This window comes from Macaca fascicularis, chromosome 7 (genome assembly GCF_037993035.2).
Source record: "Macaca fascicularis isolate 582-1 chromosome 7, T2T-MFA8v1.1".
Taxonomy (NCBI): Eukaryota; Metazoa; Chordata; class Mammalia; order Primates; family Cercopithecidae; genus Macaca; species Macaca fascicularis.
In genome coordinates, this window is record NC_088381.1 from 167,122,310 (window position 1) to 167,145,883 (window position 23,574).

Sequence of the window (23,574 nt, forward strand, 5' to 3'; positions counted from 1 at the left end):
GAATATCCAAGTTGAAGAATGATACGGTATGATGCCATGTACATACAGGTTTAAAACACACATACAATACTATTTGTTGTTTATAGTTATGTTCATGTTTAGTAAAATTACTGAAAGGGGCACATACAATTTGAGAGAACAGTACCTTAGTAAACAAAGCATGAGGAGAACAGATTTGGAGAGGGATACAAATACCACATCAATCTGTCAAAGATTTTGTTTTCAAAGCAAACAAAAAGTCAAAGCCAATTTAGTGAAACATTAGTATTTATTTATTCTATGTAGTGGGTACATAGGTATTTGTTACAATACTCTATATTTTTCTTAGGTTTGAAAGCTTTTTATTTTTTAATCACTTGCCTCTCAATTACACTTTAACAATCATTAGGGGAGTTGTATTATAAACTTCATTTCTCCAGATGAGAACTTCAGGTTCTAGAAGGGTAAGAGGATTGGAAAACTGAGACCATGATCTTCAAACTCAATTAAATGTGCTCTAGATACTGCATGATACTTTGTGAGAACTCGAAGACGTGTTTAGCAAGCACTTCCCCTCCATAATCCCTGAGGCATCTACCTTTTGCCAGATACTCATTCTCTTCTCATTCTCTTCTAACTAAATTCCTGTGTAAACCACTTCCTATCCCTCCTCTGCTCTCTGGAAATTTGCAGTATGAAAATATAGCTTGAATCACACCCTACTCCAGCTCTTGAATACCAGCTGTGGGCCCAAGGATATAAAAACAAAAAGGATACTGCTCTCTCCAACTGGTTTAATTTCCAACTCAACTATCCTCTACCTGGACAGGCATTAACTTCTTCTCTAAGCCTCCATTTCTTCATCTGTAAAATGGGAATGACCATCCCTAACCTAAATGATTCCCAGGATTTTTGTAAGAATAAAATGAAATTACCTAGTAGATTACTATTCTGACAGAAAAAGTCCAAACTCCTGAGCATGCCACCCAAAGCTGCCTTAAATCTCACCCCCCCCCTGACTTTGAGTGTTATCTCCTATGACACTCACTCTATGCCCACTCCCCAGTCATTCCACTTACTCTACCCATTCCAGGCATTAACTGGGTTGATGTAAAAGTAATTGCAGCAGTTTTTGCCATTGAAAGTAATGGGCAAAAACCACCACAATTACTTTTGCCCCAACCTAATACCAGGATATTTCCTCTTTCTGCACTGCCTTCTTGCCCTCGCTCTTCATCATTAGTCAAAATTAAATTTTACCTGAAATAACGTGACTTTCAAAAAGCTTTCTCAACATCTTCAGTGATGAGTAGATGTCTGTTCCATCCAGCTTTCATAGTCTTCGCTTATGGATTACTATTAACACTCTTCCTTATATTCAAACTATGTCAGTGACTAAATTATGAGTTCCTCGATGAAACAGCCTTCAGAGTGTCCAACTCTGGTGCTCAATAAATGCCCCTGTGATTGACTGAACAAAGCTGTTGCCAATTGAGCTCCATTAGGTTGAGTAGGGTTGAACTGAGTAAGCTGAGTACCGCTGCACTGTGTTGAATTGAGCCAAACTGGGTGGTGGTAAAGACAGCATGTTGAGCTAAGCTGAACTGATCTGAGCTCTGAGCTGAGTTGAGCTGAGCCCAGCTAAGGTAACATGAGCTGAGGTCCACTGAGCTGAATTTAATTGTGCTAAACTGTGTTGGGCTCCACTGAGCTGAGTCAAGCTGCATTGATCTGACCCTAGAAACTGAAGATCTCACAACAGTTTGGGCTTCTTTAGATAGAAACACTCTGCCACCTACTCCCAATTATACACTGGTCGTTCATCCACTAAGAATTAAACCACTTCAAGAGAAATACAAAGGCTGACTTCCACCAAGTACGAGGGCCTAGGCGAGCTATGTTGCTCAGTGAATTGTGTACATTTCCTAGATATGGGATCACAGAAACCAACTGGAATGAATTTCAGAATGTTTTGTGTAACTGCTGTCTTCTTCCTGGTTGCCCCATTGCTTAGGCAGAGCCCAATGGGGGAAAAGAGTTTGTGGGAATAGCTCTCACCCAGGAGGGCTTGCAATGGCAAATTGCTCCCAAGGAGAGATCAGGGTTGAGTGCTGACTAACCAAAAAATAATAAATATCTGCTACATCTAATATCCCCCACAGTCAACAAAAAAATCAAACAATTCCATCAGAAAAGAATTAGGTTTATAAGGCAGCATGTTGGAGTGAAGAAAAGATGGACTTTGAAGTCAGGGAAATCCTTGTGACTTGTTAGCTGTAGAAACTTAGATTTTCATCTCTCTGGATTTGAGTTCCCCTGTGCATCAAATGAATAAAATAAAATAAAAATAAAAACCACCTACCCCATAGAGTTGCAAAAAGAATTAAATAAAAAGATCTTTTATGAGGCTCCTCCCATAGCACTTGACATATGGTAGATATTTAAACAGAACTATCCCTCCCCTCTATAATGGTTTCATCTGCAACTGCTGTGGATGTTTCTTTGAAACTCTTCATTGAGTCATCTGGGCCCTGTAGACTCACCCTGGTCATACAGGGACTTAGATTTGAAGAAAAGCAGTGAGTAGTTTCAGTTTCACACATACCTGGTCCTCCCTAGAACACTTTAGGCCAGTCACAGTCCCTCACCAGGCTCCATTTCCCAATTGTTAAAGGATGGGTTGTACCGGACAGCCTCCAAGAGCCCTTTCAGTTCTGACACCTAGGATCGCCTGCTGATTTCCCCAGGCACCCAGGAAAGAAGAAGCCCTCAAGGCCCATCTTATGCACACATGGTCCCTGGCCACAGTAAAGAATGTGCAGCATTAATATTGCTCATGCAAAGTGGGACGTTCTGGAAACGAAAAGGTTTATTTATGGGGGCCTGGGATGGGGAACCAACATTCTTGCTGTGGCCGCCCATCACACTGGCCCCTTTCAGCATCTGAATGGGCTATGCACCTCCCACTCTGGGCATTTGCACCCACACCATCCTCTCTGCTGGAAGGTGCTTGCCTATCTTTCACCTAGTTAACACCTGATCTACTCTTCCACCAGGGCTTAGCTCAGTCTTGATTTTTTCAGGGACGCCCCACCTGGCCTCCATGATGAGTCAAATTCTCTGATTATACATTCTCATAACAGCATGGGTCTCTCTGCATTTGACATATATTGCCATAATAAGGCTGCGTAACAAAACCACCCTGAAACTTAACACAACAACCATGTATGATTTCTGTTTGTCTGTAGATGACTGAGCAGTTCTGTCCATCTGGGCCAGGCTTAGCTGATCTCAGCTGGACTGGCTCTTGCATGAACAGTTCACTGCTGAGTTGGCTTGGGGGTTGGCTGGCCTATGACACTTCAGCTGATGTGGCTCTTCTGTACTCTCTGTGGTCTCTTTTCTGCAGCAGGCTTGCCTGGCCACATCCTCACGGGGTGCAGTAGCCTGCAAGGCCTCTGGAGGCCTAGAATCAGAACTGGCACAGCATAACTTTCTCTGCAATCTATTGGCCAAAGCAAGTCACAGATCATCCTGTATTCAAAGGGTAGATAAATAGCAGCCACCTCTTAATGGGAGGAATTGCAATGTCACTTAGCAAAGGGCTTAGGTACAGGAAAGGGAGGAAAGGGTAGGCAGGTAGAGCTGTTTCTGCAATCGATGTACCTCATTCCCCCTTTAAAGTACCTGTCAAGGTCATTTTCCCCTCTATGTATGTGACTTATTATCCTCCCATTATACTATAAGTCCCAGGAAAGCTGGAACCAAGTCCTGGGATATTTTTTTCTCATCACTCTATGCCCAGTATTCGTTCATTAATTTACAGATGACCTACAAGGAAATGAGCACTGTGTTTAGTATTTCTTAATTATATTATCCCAACCTTTACCTTAACCTATTGAATAAACATTGTGTTCCCTCCTTTACCTGTCGGTGCATTGAGACTCAGAAAGAAAAGACAACTCCCCTAAAGTTGTAAACTGAGATCCAGCAAGATGGTTGTATTAGTCTGTTTTCACACTGCTGATAAAGACATATCTGAGACTGGGAAGAAAAAGAGGTTTAATTGGACTTACAGTTCCAATGGCTGGGGAGGCCTCAGAATCATGGCAGGAGGTGAAAGGTACTTCTCACATGGTGGTGGCGAGAGAAAATGAGGAAGATGCCAAAGCAGAAATCCCTGATAAAACCATCAGATCTCATGAGACTTATTCACTACCATGAGAACAGTATGGAGGAAACTGCCCCCATGATTCAAATTATCTTCCATCGGGCCCCTCCCACAACACATGGGAATTATGGGAGTACAATTCAAGATGAGATTTGGGTGGGGACACAGAGCCAAGTCATATCAATGGTGTAGCAGTCATGAGCACACCGTGTACCAATATTCTGAGCTCTTCTGTGAGAACATAATAGATGTTTTTCTGGTGCCTTGAAGTTAGGAGGACCATGTAACCGGCTTTGGCCAATGAAATGTAAGCAGAAGTAATGTGTGTCACTCTCTGGTAGAACCTTTATGAGCCAGTGTGCAACTTACCCTGTAATGGCAACAGATGACATTCCAGGTGATGGTTGCTCTGTTGGCCTGAGTCCCTGAGCAACAACAAGCCCAAGGCAACACAGCCAAGCCCCCAGTTGATATTTGCTGGAATGTAATATGCATAAGATGTAAGTCCATGTTGGATTCAGCCATCAAGATATTGGAATTATTTATTACTGCAGCCTAACCCAGCCTAACCTGACTGACACAAATGCCTACAGCCATCCGCGGACCCCAGATCACCACCTCTGTTCCCAGTCTATGACATCAACAGAAATGCATATTCCTGAGTCTGCACAGTCCAACGAGTAAGAGAGACTCACATGGAAGCCCCTGAGGTATTTCCTGCCCCAGCCGCATACTGATCAAGGGGATGGACAAGGGGCTGGGAGAGTTCAGATGGAGGAAAGAACAGACCCTGGGACATGGCCGCATGTGGGGCCCTTCCCCTGGGGCCTTCACACAGACCACAGCAAGGAACTTCTAATAGCAGGTTGTAGTTGGCATACTCAACTAGCCACTTGGCTTGGAAAATAAATCAACAGCTTCTGTTGCCAGAAAAGCCACAGCTGCCAAACCCCCTTTGAGGTTTGGGGGCCGCACATGCTTGATGCTTCCAGCCATTGGGAATCAACGTGCATTTCCAGAGGGAGGGTCCAAAGGAAGCCACTGGTAAAACCCAGGGCTGTGGTTGGCTGACACGAGGCCTCAGATTATCCAGCCAAAGTCCAAGTCTCTGGTCAGACCCACAGACCCATCTTCAGCATGCCGCATGCCCTCCGCTAGTCCCAGCAGCCTTGAACCTGGGCTCAGGCGGGTGAGGCAGAAAGAGGACACTGGCAGATAAAGCAAATTGCTTCGGCTCCACTTGGCTGTGCACTCCCCTCCCTAAGCCTTATTGTGATTGTTTAAGTGGGATGACATAGACCATAGAATTGGAAGCTGGCACATATTTCCTGACATCAAGACCTTACAACTCTCCCCAAGTTCCTACCATGAGCCCAGCACAGGGCACAGCTGTTGTCATGCCTTGTGCCATTCTATCATTTAATGTCTGGGTGGAGATTTTTATTGTTCCCATTTCATAAACACTGAAGCTCGGAGAGGCTCACAGTGAGCATGTGGTTAGAAGTAGTAGGATAAGACTCAGCACTCCAGAGTATGGGAGCCTCACTGGCACAGGAGGCTGCAAAGGGAAGTCAATGGGCACAGGCCTCTGACCTCACTCTCGCCATTGACCTTGATTTTTCTTTTTTTTTTTTTTTTTTTTTCCAGCAACAAGGGTCATGCCAGCACCCAGGCCGCTTACCTGGGCAGTCTCCAAACACCTTGCATTCCCAGGCAAACCAGAAGCACAGGTTCCAAGATGGTGGGACCCCAAAGCTGACACAACCAGGCCTGTTAGGGAAGAAACATGAAAATGCATCAAGCGGGGTGGGAATGGGTGTTCATGATTCCACCTAATCTGAGAGTGGGAACATCGCCCACGACAAGTATGTATCAACACCAACAGACACAGAGGGAGCGCTTTGGAACACCGTGCGCTCAGGCCTGGAGATGTCAGCTTCAGGGGTGGATTATAAAACGGCCCAGCAGCCTCTCCTGGGAGGCTGAGAGGACCCTGCTGAACAGCTGCTCTGAGCATGGCTCTCACTCTCAGCCTGTGCTCAAGCACTTCCTCGGTCTTCCTTTTAACCAATCATTCCTACAGCCCTTCAGCTCACATAAATCCCAGTCTACAGATGAAGAAACTGAGGTTCAGGGAGGTGACAAGGCCTGGCTGACACAATAAGTGGTGAAGCCAGGACTTGGCCCATGTCAGTCTGGCTGCAAACTCACGCTCCTAACCCTGACCACCCTTGACTGTCGCCATGAGGCCTAGGCTCAGAAACAGGCGACATGCTGCTGCAGGAATCAATTCTGGTTGGGACAGGCTTGTTCAACTGGGCTCCATGGAGCCATGGCCACTGGGCCACATATGTGCTGTGAGACCTTGAGGTAGACATTCACCTTGGCAACCCTTAGTTCCAAGTTCCAGTAAAAGTAGACTTGTGGGCTCCCCTGGGAGAGTAAGAGGTGGCTGTGGTGGTGAGGTTCCCTGCAGCTGGTAGGGAATCCAGGACCTCAGATTGCTCCTCTGAGACAGGGGCAATGTTAAGCCCTCCGCCTGCATGAGCTCCTGTATCTTGTCTTGATGATGGTGATTCTTATTCTCACCCACACATCAGCAAACCCATTCTGGGGTGTCTCCAGGAGAGTAGAGCTACCTCCTAAGGACAAACCATTTTCCAGAAATGGTTATTTGCTCTAAATCCCAGAAACTAAGGCAGGTACTGCATGACATGTGCTTGTTAAACTCACCACGTGTGATCTCCTCAACTGCCAAAGACAATTTGAAGTGTCACACTCGCACACTCACACCCTAGGATGTCCAGCAAAATGTAGCATGCCAGCCAGAATGCAGACTACTGGGAAGGGGAGGCATGTCCTATTCCCCTCCTTATCCCCAGGGTCTGAGAAAGGCCTGGCATAGAGTAGGTGCTCAACAAATCTAAAATGAACGAATGAATGGACTAAGAATACTAATAGACATTTGCATAAAACATTATCATTTACAAGGCACATTTCCAGCTGTTGTCTTGTTCAATCTTGATTAGAGGTAGTCGACACCATGCCACTTTGCAGATGAAGAAATGGAAATGGAAGCGCTGGGAGGGAGGAGCAGGAACTTCTTCACTCTAATGGCAAATCGAATCTCTGCTTATTGGATTCCTTTTCACCCATCGAGGCTTAGATTTCACACCAGCTCCTCTGTGAAGCCTTCCCAGTCTTCCCTATAACTGGTATTTTCCTTCCCTGACCTCCAAGAGTTCTTTACCCAACCTCTATTATTTTTTTTCACACTCTGGCTGCTATTAGGATTGGTCAAGGACATGCCCATCTCTTCCTTAATGGCAGTGTCTTGTACTTCTCATGTCCCCACACACAGTAGGTCCTCAACCAAGGCGTGCCAACTTAAAGATGTCCTTGACAAGCTGCTTGTGGCTGACATGTCAGAGCTGGAAAGGGCATTAAAGATCAGCTATCATCTTTTCATTTAACAGAGCTTTGCCCGTGTTACGCAGAGAGTTGGCCTGTCTCCCAACTTCTAACTCAAGGCCCTTCCCAATGAGCAGACTCTAACTAACACCGAGACTGACTCTCCTATGCCAGCTCCAATGGACTGGAGATGGTTTCTCCTGGCTCAAGTGAAAAGAGTGCCCAGATCAATTAGTAATGTCTGCCACTGCTACAGAAGAGGTATGTGATAGAGGGCTGTCAGCTGACCCTAGCTCTAGGTCATGCAATAGATAGCAATTAGAATTAATGTTTATTGATGGATTCTGCAACTAGGATGGAATGCGAAAGTGACTCACTCCATATCCTATTGTTAAATTTCTCTTACCCAGTCATCTCTCCTTCTCCACCTTTGTCTCTCCAGTTATGTTGGGTGTTCCTCCATGGCCAGGGATGGGTCTGGTTCATTTCTGGACTCCCACTGCCTACACACAACACAAAGTCCTCGGTGAGTGTTTATGGGGAGAAAATGAATGTAATTAAACTTGGTTCAACAACGATGGGTCCATAAGGTGAATGGGTGGACATGCAAATGGACAATAGAATCTCAGCTGACACCCCCCAAATGTCTGCATCAGCCTCGCTGCGTCAGCCTCGCTGAGAAGTAAAGAGGACAGAGCCTGGCCCCTTGGAGTTCCTGGATGTGGGACTCTCACCAGCCACTTTATGCATAAGCTCACATTTCAGGGGTGTAGAAAAAGCGCTCCCATCTTTCCAGCTGCGGGTTGGCACATCAGCAAAATATCCACAAAATATAGGTTTGGGGAAATCATTTTATAAAATGGAATAAACCATTATCCAAAAGAAAATTGCCCAATCATTAAAGGGATTTTTTTTAACCATTCAAATACCCATGGCCTTTATTCCCAATCGTCCTGTTCCTGCTGTGTTACAGAGGGAGGAAAATGTAGATTTATTTGTATCTTCCAATATGCCTATTCTCTGTATGAGGCATCCATGCCAACTATGTGTGAAGAGATATAAATATTCCAATTCAGTTACAAAAGCATGTAGATTTGGAATTCTGAACCTCTTGATTTCAACTGTTTACAAAATCTTTCTCCATGCAGTGATTTGTTCAAGGTATTTAATAAGCAGACAAGTCTATAAAAAGACAGAAGGCATATTGTTTTTCATTAAAGATGACCCTGCAATCTCAATCCCTTTGAAATATATTCTTTTTCTCCCTTTCCTGGAAGATTGGAAACCTTTAGGTTTTATAAGCAAGAAAGGGAAAAATGAAGTGCATAAATTATAAACAAACAACTCCACACAAAATGAAACATTTTTAATGAAGTCTAAGTCAACAGTTCTAGAAGGTACTAAACACACCTTTCGCAGCCCCATTCATTCATGTATCTGAGAACCACAGAAAGAGCGTAGTGTCTCCTCCTGGAATACAGACCCTCGTGTTAGTTGGAAGGGATGCTTGTGAGGATCAGAACTGGATGCTGTGGAGATCCCAGCCCAGGCACTGGGTTCAAGCCTCCTTTGGGGAGGTTCATGCTCTTGTGTTCCCTCCTGGCGTCTTCCATCAGGCATTCATTCCTTATTCCATATCATATGCAAAGCACCTAGTTGGTGCGAGGCAATGGGCTGGGCTGTGGGGACCCAGAAATAGATGCGATCAGTTCTTGCTCTGGAGATTCTGAGAGCCAAGAGCAGATGCCTCCAACTGCACTGAGTAGAATGCAAGCACCCAGTGGCATGTTGGAGTCACCTGTGGGAGCTCTGGGGATCCGGGGCCCTGGGAAACACACACACACAGTCTTCTTTCTCAGAGGCCTTCAAAGATTCTTTTGTATGCTTGATTGTGATTTTTTTTAATTTTTTTTCATAGATTCAGTGCCTGCCATGTGGTAGGCGTGGTGTTGGGTGTGCCTCGGCTATTTGCTCCCAGACTCAGGGGACTAAGGCTCAAAGACATGAGTGAACTCCCCAAGACACAGAACACCTACATGGCTGACCAGGCTCCAACCCAGCGCTTCAGGCTCCAAACCCAGCGACGGTCTCTTTCCCGTACCACAGAATGCATGAGAGGATGAATCTTGAGGATCTTTAAATGCCTGCTGACTTCCAGGCTTCAGATGAATAATCACATGTGCAGAGTGTGTGTCAGAGAGGATACAGGAACTGCCTAAGGGATCCAATCACTTTACTTGCAAGATAGGAACCTGGGGTCCAGAGAGGGGAACTGACCTGCCCAGGGCACACAGCACAGAGCTATCCAGGTCTTCTGTCTCCCAGGACACCACGCACAGCTCCACGCCACCTGCCTGTCCTCCTTTCCCATGCCTTCCCCATCCTCCACATGACACGTGGATACCAAGTCAAAAACCATCCTAATGAAGTTGCTGTAAATATTTTCCACTCGGTTTGCAGGTTAGCAAGATTCCTTTTCTGCCTCGCAGCTTTAGACAATTTACGCTTCCATTCTCAAAACAGATTTTTATCCTAATAAAGGCGTTTATTACTATTATTCACCTGTCATTACACAGCATTAGACAATTACATAGCACAGACTGACTCTCCCACCACGAACCTTCCCCTCCGCTCTCAGTGGGGGAAGGGGGTGCACACAAACAGAACATTTCATTAAAACATAGAGAGGAATCTTTAATTTTTAAGCGCTGCCAAGCCTGCTACCTACGCTTTTTAAAACTTTGTTGTGAAAAGTCACTGGCGTGAGCGAGAGGGAGATAATAAAGAAGTGTGGGCTAGAAACCGTCTCCAGCCCCATTTTGATTGCCAGACGATTGACAAAATAATTTGTACCCGTCGATGCTCATGAAGGGAATTTTTACAATGGATTTGCCAAGCAGATTTTTAATTTTAATCAGTAATGAAAAAATGACAACATGGATCACAACAAGACATCAGTTGCTGAACGGGCTTTGCAGTCCCTGTCAGGCAGCCTCTGTCAGGAAGCCGCACCTCCGTTGAGCATCAATCACTCGTTTCAAACTCCTGTACATCTTCAGGATTTAATTAGACATTTAAGTTCTTTATCCGCAATTTGCAAAACTGTCACTTACCAAAAGTGCAAGATGCTAAAAAATATTCCGCTTGAGTCCTGAGGGACTGTTTATCTCCTTCCTGGGAGAGGATTAGAAGTTAATATTTGGACACACACACCCCAACCAAAAAAATTATATATTTTATATATATACACACACACACACACACACATATATATAGATTCTCACTCAGCTACTATGCCTGACCCACAGCTACAGATATTTTCAAAGAGCAAAAAGTAAAAGATCGTTGATTGTGCTGAAAACCAACCCCAGTCTCTGCTGTGGAAGGACAAGAGGAAGACAGTGCGTGAGACAGAGCTTTATTCTTTTTGTCAAGAACTTAATTCTAAGACCGTCTTGATCTTGCCGACTTGCTGTGGTCTGGAAAGCAGAACTTCAGAGAAATGATCACCCATATGACCTTGAGCCAACTGGCTCTGCCTCTCCTAGCTTTTATTTCCTATAAACCTAGAAAATAAGTAAATAAGTAACCATTTCTTATTAACGAATTGCAACGATGCATACAAAGTCCCTGTAGAGTACTTCAATACAGGTTGACACCGTAAGAGGTACCGCCTCTCCATCAGCAAGCTGCAGAGAATCAAGAAACGTCCCAACCATCTGAAGATGGAGGTGGATGGACACTGGGAATACCATAGGGACGTGAGATCGAGGGACAGGTCAGCATCTCAACCCACTGTGGCAGGAACCAGGCCTGCTGCCAGCCAACCCTGCTAGCCAGCCCTGTGACCACCTGTCCCAGAATCGCTGGCCAGCAGCTGTGACCAAAGGCCACCATGATATATAGTGTATTTTCCTGTCTGGGGCTTTCACCTTCCACCTTCAAAAGCCCCTGAAGCTGTGTTTGCTTTGAAATCTTTGGGGCTCGGGGCTTTTTGTTCTGTTTGGTTTTCTGGTCAAGATTGAAGGGACATATTATTGGTTTAATTTTTCAGGGATGAGAGAGTGGGTTGGAGGATGAATCTTCCAAGGTTTGCCTGGACTCTTGACTCAGTAACTTCGCTCCCAAAGCAGAGCAGGAAATAAATAAGGTCTTCTCCTTTAAGAGAACCTTGGCTTACTAAGGCACATTATTGAAATGAGTATAAAAGGTGGATTGTGAAAAAGTCATTACTCACAGATAAGAAATGCACCCCAGGCGAAGCTGAGCACAGACTTATTTTCTAGCTGAAGTTTCTTTCAATTGATCTTCACTCTCCACCCCTAAAATGGTGGGATGGGTATGAAGGGGCTTAGAAAGCTTGTTTTCACCTTTCATGCAAGTCTCCGGGATGATGAATGGCCGAACTGCAAGCCTTAAGCCAATTTACTAGTCAACATGGACAACATGGACTTTGCAAATTCACCCCTACCAGGATGCCCTGTTCTCACCGGGGGAATCCCTACTGCTCTGCTGCAGGAGACAGACAAACGCTGTCTTCTTATCCCACTAGCCTTTCTTCATCTTTGCATCCAAATAACCTCCAGGCCTTTCCCAGAAGGACGTAGCCTGTCCTGTCTGTACTGCAGACTCACAGAGCCCAAAATTCCATGATGCAAGAGTCAGCAGGAACTGAGGCTTGGCAAGTCTGGGGCTGGGGCTCTGAGGCCAGGGTTTGGGCGCTAAGCCACTGTGTGACACTAGCAAGCCATCGCCGCTCTCCAAGGCTCAGCTCCCCAGCCTGAAAACCAAAGGAGCTGGCTGCGATGACCACTAAAACACCTTCCACCCATTCTATGAAACGATGACCTTGGGTGAAAAAATGTTAATGTAGAGAAAAGCAAAATGAAGTAAACACAGGTTTTAGAATCAGCAGACCTAGGTTCAAATCCCAACCCTGCCACAAGTTTCTGCGTGTGTGTGTGTGTATTTGTATATCAACCCTTCTGCACCCACTGCAACCATAGGGTCACCTCCTCCAAGAAGCCCTCCCTGATGCCTCTTTCCCTAGGCTGGGGGATAAAGGAGGCAGGGCCTCTAGGGAGTGCTTGACCCACAAGTCCCTGCCCCCACCTCATTGTCCTGCCAAGGCTCCATCCCGGGCAAGCATGGTTCCAGTCTGGGGGCACTTTTCACTTCACATTTCTGGGTGAGCCTTTCCTGGCTCTATGGCCTCTATCGCTTTCGCCTCTATCCACCTACACCTGTGACTCCCTTTAGAGGACAGGCCTGGGCCACCTGAGCTACACTAGCTGCATTCAGAGAGCCCAAGTGCCCCAAGTTTAACAGCCCTGGTGAGGCCCTGGGGCCATCAGCTCCTTGCCTAAACTCAGGACAAGCTCTGAGGCACAATTTACAATTTAAGCCCCCAGAGCTCCCCCAGGAGATCAGGCTAAGACTGGAAGTGTCCCTGAAATCTCACCCTCTATGGCTGAGTCCCCTGACCTCTTGTTCACCCCCTACCCCCACCCCTTACTGGTTTCTTCTGGAAGTGCATCCTAATAAACCACCCAACACAGGACTCCTTGTCTCCAGATTTGTTTGGGGCAACCAAAGCTAAGAAGACATCCTGATTGCTAATGAAGGGTGCGGCTCATAGTAGGTGCTGCTCAATAAGCATTAGTTGAATGAATGAATGAATGAATGAATGAATGAATGAATGAATGAATGGATGAGTGTATGAATGAATGAATGAATATCTCTCCGGCTTAGTAAGTGTGGAGTGGAAAAGTGAATCATTTCATAGAGTTGGAAAGCCAGAAAACGCCAGGTGAGGTCTTCTAGAAGTCCTCCCTGGAAGACAGGCCTCCGTGACAGTGGAGATTTGTATCTGTTCTTGCTGCATCCACAGTGCCTGGCCCATCGTGAGCTCTCAGCAAATAGTTACCGACGGGATGAGTGGATGTGGTTTACCCCTCTGCTGCTCCGGCAAGTTCCACATCCTTCAGCTACACACCTACTCCGTTCCCAATGCAACCCTGGGACCCAGCATCCCCACCTCCCGCTGCTAAACAGAGCCTGGGCATCCTTCCTTCCAGATCAGAGCCTGCCACCTTCAACCGAGACGACAGCAAGAGGAAGACGGACAACAGCTATTCCCATCCCAGCAACAGAGGGCTCATCCTCCGCAGCCTCAAAAGACGCCCTGGGCGGCCTCACCCCAGGTGACCTCCCTTACCCTGTGGGAACAATGGCTAGGCAGAGCCACTCTAGCCTCTGTGGGCCGGGCGGGCGGGTCGGCAGGTTCACACACTTCAGACGTGAGTGTAAGCGCCCTGCATAATAGGGCTTTGTCCTGACTCCTGGGAGCCAACGTCTGCAGAGCCCTGGCGGCGGAGGGCGGTGGAGGGCGGCGGCCCACGCACACAAACGGCGCCTTCCAGCTCTGGGAGGCTTGCTCCAGAGCCTGGAGACACGCGGGGCTTCCCAGGAGGAGAGGCGGTCTCAGGGCCACCTGCCAGTGCCCTCCCTGGGCTTGGGGCTAGAGGAGCACAGGGAATGTCAAATAACAGCCTTAGTCCATGACCATTTGCAAAGAGATATGTGACAGGGACCTCAAGGGAGAGGGAGACAAATGCTGTCCACTGAGCACTTTCTGTATACCAGGTTCTATGTCTATTCCTTACTTCAGCCTCCACTCTGGGGGCTGTGCTCATACAACTACTCTACAGATGGGCAGGCTGAGGCTCTGAGCAGTAAAGTAACTTGATCACAGTTGCCAAGACCCCAGGTCTCTGCCTCCAAGGCCTGTGTTCATTCCCCTTCCCAAGACCCTAGGAGCCCCACTCCCAGCCCCCACCTCCCTAAACAACAACCCACCTCTCACCTCTGCCAGAGCAGACACAGTTTGGATCCCAGCAGTACCCCAGCCCAGTCCAGACCAGACCAGGCCAGCCCAGACCAGCCCAGTGCAGACCAGACTAGACCAGCCCAGCCCAGCCCAGCCCAGACCAGTCTAGTCCAGACCAGACTAAGCCAGCCCAGCCCAGACCAGACCAGACCAGTCCAGCCCAGAGCAGACCAGCCCAGCTCAGCCCAGCCCAGCCCAGACCAGCCCAGACCAGACCAGACCAGTCCAGCCCAGACCAGCCCAGCCCAGACCAGACCAGCCCAGCTCAGACCCAGCCCAGCTCAGCCCTAGCCCCAGCCCAGCCCCAACCCAACCCAGCCCTGCCCAGCCCAGTCACAGCCTCAGCCCAGACCAGACCAGTCCAGATCAGCTCAGCCCCAACCCAGCCTCAGCCCTCGACCAGACCAGGCCAGATCAGACCAGACCTAGCCCAGCTTAACCCAACCCAGCTTAACCTAGCCCAGGCCAAACCAGCCCAGCCCCAGCCCAGCCTCAACCCAACCCAGCCCAACCCAGTCCAGCCCCAGCCCAGCCCCACCGTTTTACCCTCCTTCAGCCAGCGTCTTGCAGAGCATGGGAAACTTTCTACGAAACTCTGTTTTCATTGACCATTCACCTGCCAAGTGCCTATGATAATTCCTCTTCTCCTGAGATGGTGAAGGAAAAGCTTCCCAAATCCAGCCTCTCTAAGGCTCCATCCTCTCTCTTCACCAGCCACCAGCAACCACTCCCAGGGAAAAGATGCTCAGTGACTCTCCCTGCAGGTAGTGCTGATGTCTGTGACTGCCCCAAGCTGATGGGAGACAACAGAACTGGAGGCTCACCACCAGCCTCTCCTAGAGGCCCAGCCTCTGTGTCCACAGAGGCAAGGACAGGCTGAGACTTGCCCAAGGCCAGGGACACTGACAGTGGCCCAGTCCAAGGTAGCCCCATGTTCTCCTGCACCATCTGTGTCAGGCATTTCTTCATACCCATGTGTGCTTGGTGGGACATCCAAAATGGAAGTGATATTTTATATAAGTCTGGGAACTGAAAATAGAGATCTTTACCAATAGCAGACTGTAGAAGACATAATGTGATTGCCACAGTACAAGGGTGGTGTGGCAACCTGAGTGTTAGAAGCAGAAAGAACTGGGCTCAAGTTACAGCTTTACCACTCTCTAGCTGTGTGACCTAGGGTGAGTTCCTTAACCTCTCTGAGCCTCTGCTATATGACCTTTATTTTGGGCAGAGTATCATGCCCACCTTGTAAGTAATTCTGTTGTGAGCATTATATGAGGGAGTGTCCCTGACACATGACAAACATTCAGTGAAGGTTTTCTATTAATATTACTTCTGACCACTTTCCTCCTCCTCATGGTTCAAGGCCCCATCTGCCACTTATTGGCTGGGGACTTATACAGATTGGTTAAGCTCTCTGAGCCTCAGTTTCTTCATCTACAGAACGAGAGTAAAATCTCCATGCCTTGGAAGAATGCAAGAACTGCCTGGGTCCAGTGGCTCATGCCTGTAATCCCAGCACTGTAATCCCGGCTGAGGTGGACAGATCACCTGAGGTCAGGAGTTTGAGACCAGCCTGGCCAACGTGGTGAAACCCCGTCTCTACTAAAAATACAAAAATTAGCCAGGCATGGTGGCAAGAGCCTGTAACCCCAGCTACTCGGGAGGCTGAGGCAGGAGAATCACTTGAACCCAGGAGGTGGAGATTACAGTGAGCTGAGATCGCGCCATTGCACTCCAGCCTGGGTAACAAGAGCAAAACTCCATCTCAAAAAAAAAAAAGGAATGTGAGGACTAAACGGATAGTGTATGTGAATGTTCTTAGCTTGGCTTAGTTTGGAAGCAAACCATACTATCTGCTTCCGATATGTTTGCTGACTTCTTTCACTCGGCAGATCAGTGTGACATTTCCAGCCCTCTAAGATAAAAATAATGACAATAATTAATGGCCCCCACTGACTGTGTGCTGTGTCTGCTCCCAGATGCAGCAATGGCACATCTCAGGAGATCCTGACTCAGGGTTAAGTAACATCCTTTGGTGGCTTGAAATTGGCCATGGTGGAAGTGTTTACACCAAAGAAATTGGCAAACACTACAAACCAGAATTTTTTCCAGGTAGCTGGTTGTTACATGCTTGCCAGCCCACCATTGCTCATGGTTATCATTTCCTTTCCCCCACAACAACTTGAGATGCCTATAAGAATCGGAACAGCACAGGCACCTTCCAGTCGGAAAGCACACAGCAGACACACCAGCCTTGGGTCTATGAGGCCCCGTTTCACAGATGAGTCAATGCTTCAAGCAGAGCTGGATCCCACTTCTCAACACATTTTTGAGTCCTCCTGCAGAGCGACAGGAGGCAATTAAAATGTCAGGGACCACTGAAAGGCCCCAAGAAAATATACACTGACTGCCCCAAGAAGCATGGCAACTCCTAACCTGAGCGAGGCAAGGCTGGTGCCAGCACCCAAAGGACACTACCTCGGATAGCACCCAAAACCCAATTCATTCCACCGAGAACAGCCAAGGGGACAGGCCAGTCTTCCAGAGACAGCTTATCTGCAGGAACTATCATCTGCGTGTGCACACCAGAAATATAGAAACAGCCCTTCCCTTCAGCCAGTGGCTGTCTGCTGGCCACAGGTAGGGAAGTGCCTGCTCAGAGAAAGATGCCAACACCCAAAGCGTCACTCAAGCCCCTGGAGGATACTCAGCTCCTCCTGGCCTCACCTCAGCTCCCCTTGCAGGCTCCCCGACTCTCTCTATGCTCACATCCAGCACGGATAGGTCAGGCTTCCCTGGGTTGGACGGCCTATGCTCAGAGACCCCTGGTCTTCCTCCCTGTCCTTTCCTCAGTGCACGGTTCTTGGCTTTGTATCTGAACGGCTCTCCCCCTCCTCCTTTTCTTCCTTTTTCTTTTCTTTTTCTCCTTCTCCTCCTGTTGTCTCCTCCATCCTAGTAGCTCATATTTATTGAACACTCAACTCTACAGCAGGCTCTAAGCTGAGTTTTCAAGTACCTTATGACACCTCCTCATCCCAGAACTCTAGGAGGCAGGCATTGCTATTAAGTCCCAGTTCTACAGTCTAAAGAGGTTAAATAACTTAGTTGAGGTCACTTAGCTCGTCAACAGAAGAATGACTCCAGGGCCCAAGATCCCTCAATAAAGAACCAACAATACATATTTGTCAAATGAGTGAATGTGAATGAATTTTTTTAAGCCCAGATCTGATCTTGTTCCTGCCCTGGGCAAAACCTTTCTAGGCTGCCCGGCTTTCAGACTCCAATGGCCTTCAGGCTGAAGCCCAAGCCCCACTGTGGGCCCCAGCCTGCCTGCAGCCTCCTCTCCCCCACTGTCCACATGGCACCCATGGCCCAATCAGGGCACTGTGGCAGCCTTCTAGGTCAGCCGTACTTCCTGAACTTGGCACATGGTCAGACAGAGTGTCCTCCCTCCACCCACCTCCGCACTCTAGCAAACTCCAGCTCAGTCCTTCCCTCCTGCCTGCATATGGCTTCCCATAAAGGCATCTTGGATCTTCCTGAGCAGATTCAGCCACTACTTCTCTTCTTCCAAGGTACCTCGCTCCCACTCCTTTGCAGCAGTCCATGGACTTCCTGCCTCCCCACTGGGCCTGGGAGTCTTTATGTCATGGGCTGAATTGCGTCCCCAAAAATTCATATGGAAAGTCTTACCCCAGCACCTCAGATTGCGACCTTCTTTGGAGACAGAGTCTTTACAGAGGTAATAATTAAAAAGAAGGAATTAAGGTGGGCCCTAATCCAGTATGACTGGTGTCCTTATAAGGAGGAGAAACTTGGGGACAGACACACACAGAGAGAAAGCCACATGAGGATGGGGACTGCCATCTACAAGCCACAGAGAGAGGCCTGGAACAGATTCTACCTCATAGCCTCGGAAGGAACCAACCCTGCTGACACCTTGATCTTGGACTTCCAGCCTCCAGACTGTGAGAAATAAATATCTCTTGTTGCAGCCCCAGTTTATGGTACTAGGTCATGGCAGCCCAAGGAACTTACACACCCAGAAACCCAAACTTGCCTGACACCTTTGTGTACACCCTGCTCAGGGCTGCAACTACTGAACAAACCAAAGGGTGAATAAACCTGGGAATACCACGTACTGAGGGCAGACTAATTGCTAATGAATTTTTAAACCAACTCAATCTGACAATTGAGGTGTTTTCCCTCTGCTGGCCAGCAATTTTGGAATAATACACCCTGGCAAAGAAAAGTGGGATGTGAAGCAGGGAGCTTAACTCAATCTAATCCAAGAGCAATTATTGAGCACCTACTATATACCTAAAACAGGCTGCCTGGGGTCCAAAATGCTTCACCACAATAAAAGTCCTTTCAGTATGTGCTGACACACACACCATTCATATAAACAACTTTCAGTCTCAAGTACTTCCTTTCCTACATGTTTCTTAAACTTTTGAGGTGTTTGTTTGTTTGTTTGTTTGTTTGTTTGAGACGGAGTTTCGCTTTTGTTGCCCAGGCTGGAGTGCAGTGGCGTGATCTTGGTTCACTGCAACCTCTGCCTCCTGGGTTCAAGCGAGTCTCCTGCCTCAGCCTCCCAAGTAGCTGGGACTGTAGGAGTGCGCCACCACGCCCAGCTAATTTTTTGTATTTTTAGTAGAGATGGGGTTTCACCATGTTGGTCAGGCTGCTCTAGGACTCTTGACCTCAAGTGATCCGCCCACCCCAGCCTCCCAAAATGCTGGGATTACAGGTGTCAGCCACTGCACCTGGCCAACTTTTATTGTGCTAGTTTTTCATCTAACCTAACCAAGCTTTGAACTCACTGGGCACACTGAGTCATGTTAAGTTTAAAAGGCCAATGATGTTTCACGACATTCCATAAAGCACATCTCGATTCTTTCTTTTTTCAACTTGACAACCTCAGGAGTTTCCAAACTGCACTCTCAAAAAAATATTTTGGTTCATTTTGGGGAGATAAATAGGAGTTGACATTTCCTCACCAGCTCAAGTTCGTTCGCTGTTACACACTGGGGGCTGAGCACACAGAGCAAAGGAAACCACCAAGAACAGGAATCAAGACCAACGTCCCAGGGCCCCCGGTGTGCCAGGGCCTGCACCAGGCACCGAGCGGAGGACAGTGAGTACAGCCAAGCCCTCGTCCTGTATCTGCCTGGACCCTGCCCATGTCTCCACGTAGCCTCTAAGTGCCGGGCAGTGAGGGTGGCACAGGGACGATCAGGGCCAAGCGCCTGGGATGAGCTTAGCCACGATGTGCTGCCAGAATCACCAGACCTAACCTCACACGACAGCATCGGTCAGGAAGCGATCAGGAAGGTTCAGTGTTGGGAAGGCCAGGACTTGTCGGATAGGAAGGCAGGAGGTCACAACCTGGGAAAGCAGAGAAGCTGAATTTGTGTATTTCCATACACCCACTGTACTGCAGTCTATGGCGTGCACGTTGTCTGCTTGGACTGTAAACCACTGCATTTGAGAACTCTGCTTGCATCTTGTCCCCACCCAGTGCCTGCACGAGGTACGCACTCAACGAATGTTGGCCAGAGGAAACTATTTATAACCCATGTCACTGCACAGCAGTTAGGATGGGTGTCTGAGTTCACCCTGAGCTCCTGGGGCTTTTCCTTTCTCAACTCAGCACCCCCCGATGAACGTCCCCATGAATGTACCCTGAAATGGAGCAATTGCCCAAGGCCAAGCAGCTGATCAGGGGAGGCGAGGAGAGAACCCAGTTCTGTCTAACCCCTCTGGACTCTGCCCACTGCACCAGGCTCCATCACTCACGAGACGAGACGATAACAGCAAGGCCTGAGATGGGCCGCTTCCCACAAACCAGGCGCTTGATGTTCGTTATTGTGTTTCATCTCCATCAACCTCTGCCCTTGGAGGGACATGCCATATGACTCCCATTTGACAGATGAGGACACCGAGGCACCAAGAGGATGGAGAGCCTGTCTGGAGGCATGCAGGTAATAAGCAACCAGGCCAAGACTCCTGCCCGTGACTCTGGCCTGCTCTTCAACCCTCACAGCAGCACTTCCTCCCTGTGTTGTGAGTTTTGGGGAGCCCACATCCCTATCACTAAGGGAGAACAGGGACTCACGAGGCTAAGGAAGGCAGCTGCCGGCCAGGAGAACATGGAATGGGAGGTTCCCACAGCAGGGAGGCTGGGAGAGGGCAGTGGGGGTGGATGGTGCCTTGTCAAGAAGCCAGATGCACTTTGGGGAAAAGCCATTCAGATGCAGAGACCAGAACCTGTTTGAAGAGCACCAAGGACAACGGCAGCTTTCATCTGACCTCCAGCTAAGGCCCACAGTTGGAGTTTGAGAAGGAAAAACAAACACCTCCCACTCACACCCATCAAAAGGTGAAGGGAGCCTCCTGCACCCTGGCCTAGCCCAGAGGGAGCAGGCATTGGAGATGAGTCCAAACCCAGCTCCTGTCACCTGTGAGCTGTGTGACCCAAAGAAAGTTATGTAACCTTTCTGAGCGTCTAATGTCCTCTGCAAAGCATGAAGATGAAAATCCTTTCCAAGGATCATGTGTGTCTTAAAAACATTTTTGAGGCCGGGCGTGGTGGCTCATGCCTGTAATCCCAGCACTTTAGGAGGCCAAGGCAGGAGGATCACTTGAGGTCAGGAGTGCAAGCCAAGCCTGGCCAACATGGTGAAACCCTGTCTCTATCAAACAAATACAAAAATAAGCCTGGCGTGGTGACATGCACCTGTAGTCCCAGCTACTTGGGGAGACTGAGGTGGGAGGATTGCTTAAACCTGGAGGCAGGGAGGTGCAATGAGCCGAGATCATGCCACGGTACTCTAGCCTGGGTGACAGAGTGAGAGTCCGTCTCAAAAAAATAAAAATAAAATAAAATAAAAACATTTTCTCCCACAGTGCTTGGCACTAGGTAGGAAAAGCAGATCCACTTTCACCACCTTTTCTCAGAAAGAGGGCAAGGCCTTCAACAAAGTTCTTTTCCACCCAGGCTCCCAGCAAACGTGGCTGAGCTGAGTTAATGGGGAGGAGGCTGAAACAGGCAACACCAGTCAGGGTTTCCTCAGTCCCCAGGAAGCTCCACAATGCCCAACTCGGGGCTTGCCTTTGGTCTGAACCAGGAGGGAAAGAAGCCTCATCTCAATCCCATACTTCATAGGGAACCCTTTACCTCCCTCGTCTCTGAGAGCCCCCATGAAAACACTCCAAAGACACATTGCTCTCCCCGTTTCACAGATGAGGAAATTGAGGCCCAGATTATGGAAATCACTCAGTCAAAGTCACAACCACGGATGCTTCAGGATTCACATCCAATGCAGCAGAAACCCGACACCCAGCCACGCACCCAGGAACCATGTCAGACCTGTGCCCAACCTGACTTGCCAGTGCTGGAAATGAGACGCACTCCTCGGCTGGAAACGAGACGCGCTCCTCGGCTGGAAACAGGCAAGAGCCGAATCCAGCCGTGCCAGTCAATGAGAGGAACATATGCATTTCAAGGATGGAACAGTTGTATGCTCTTTTTTACCCAAACTTAATATTTTGCATGTTCCTCTCTCAAACACCACAAGCTTTCCTGTGGCCATGTTGCGCAAGTCCCAGAGATATTTTCTGTCTTATGTTTTACCCCACACAGCGGCTGTCTTCTGAGAAAGGAAATCGACCAAGGGACAAAATCTTGTAAATATTCCAGCCATTCACTTATCCCGCATAATTACCCTGCAAAGAACAACATTTGGGCCTCAATTCACAGGCAGATAGCTGCATTATGCAATTAGCCAACATGCCATTAGCGGAGTTTGCAATGTGCGTGAGCTGATGGGCACCACAGGCTTCCAGGAGACCCCGTGTACCGGGAAGAGGCCCGGCAAAGTGGAACCTTCCCCAGGGAAGGTGCCTGGAGGAAGGTCATACAGAAAAGTGGGGGTGAGCTCCTAAAATTTTGCAATTCATCTTCTTCCCTCCAACCAATCCACCTTCACACGGGCCCACCTTCAACATTTCTCCCCTGAGCTATTGTGACAGCCTCCTACTTGGCTTCCCTGCCTCCATCCTTCACCCAGCAGTCAGTGACAGCTTTCTAAAATCCGTGTCACTTCTCTAACTCAGTACCACCCCACCACCTTCAGGGGACAGCCAAGCATGGCATAGAATTCATGATCTGCAATCCCTCCAGACTCTTGTTTTGACACACCCAAGTACTCACTCACCTTTCTACAAACACAGCCATGCACACGCACACGTTCACAAATGCTGGGATACCCATCTCTCCCTTTTCCCACTCTCCCATCTGTTGGACAAGTAGCTGCTGACCCTGCAAGTCTCAGACCAAGAATCACATCTTCACGGAGGCTGCTCTTATCCCTCCCTCCACCTCCAGTCTGGAACTCATACCATCTAGGGCTAGAATCCTACGGAAGCTGCTTTCTCTACAGAGAAGATGACTCGGTATTGCAAAAGAGTATGAGTAACCATTAACAGACTTGTGATTTCCTCCAATTTGTACAAGAAGTCATTTCTTTACCATGGTGTTCCAAGTGGTGGGATTACCGGTTTTTAAACCCATTGCCAAATAGTGCTAATTTCCACTGCCAAAGACAATGTTAAACAAGCGCACCTAATTCTTAATGTCATTATCAGTGCTGGAAATTACCATTATTTTCAAGTTTGCTAATTTAGTAGATAAAACATCAGGCATCATTTTAGTTCGCATTTGATACCTAGTGAGGTTGACCGTTTTTTTTTATGTGGTTGAGGATTGCATCCCACCTTGTTACAATGATCTATTGAAATTATTTACTATTAGAATCTAGTGGTTTTCTTGATAATCTGCAGGAGCCCATTGTGCAAACCAGGGAGGGACACAAAGATTCTCCTCAACATTATTTGTAATAGCAATACAGGAGGACTCTTCATAAGGGAATAGTTCAAACATTCAGAGAGCAACACTTCTGTAGAACATTAGGCAGCAATAGAAATGCTAAGGATAAAGACTTCAGACCATGGCAAATGCTTACTGTGTGGAGGGAAGGCAAAAGCAATATAAGATTGCTTCCATATCCTGATTATAGCTGTGCAAAATGCACTATGTGCTGGGTCCCAGAGAAGCAAG

At 47.9% G+C, this 23,574-nt stretch overlaps 1 long non-coding RNA gene across 1 annotated transcript in view; it reads right to left on the bottom strand.

Moving 5' to 3' along the window:
• Positions 1–249: 249 nt before the first annotated feature.
• Positions 250–23,574, bottom strand: part of LOC102136795 (uncharacterized) — a 33,255-nt gene continuing 9,930 nt past the window's right edge. Inside the window, exons 2-6 of the long non-coding RNA XR_010576883.2 lie at positions 7,968–8,064; positions 5,832–5,920; positions 4,520–4,627; positions 4,056–4,159; positions 250–2,295 (exon numbers count right to left, since the gene is read on the bottom strand). This is a non-coding gene — a long non-coding RNA (uncharacterized lncRNA). The remainder of the gene's footprint in view (positions 2,296–4,055; positions 4,160–4,519; positions 4,628–5,831; positions 5,921–7,967; positions 8,065–23,574) is intronic.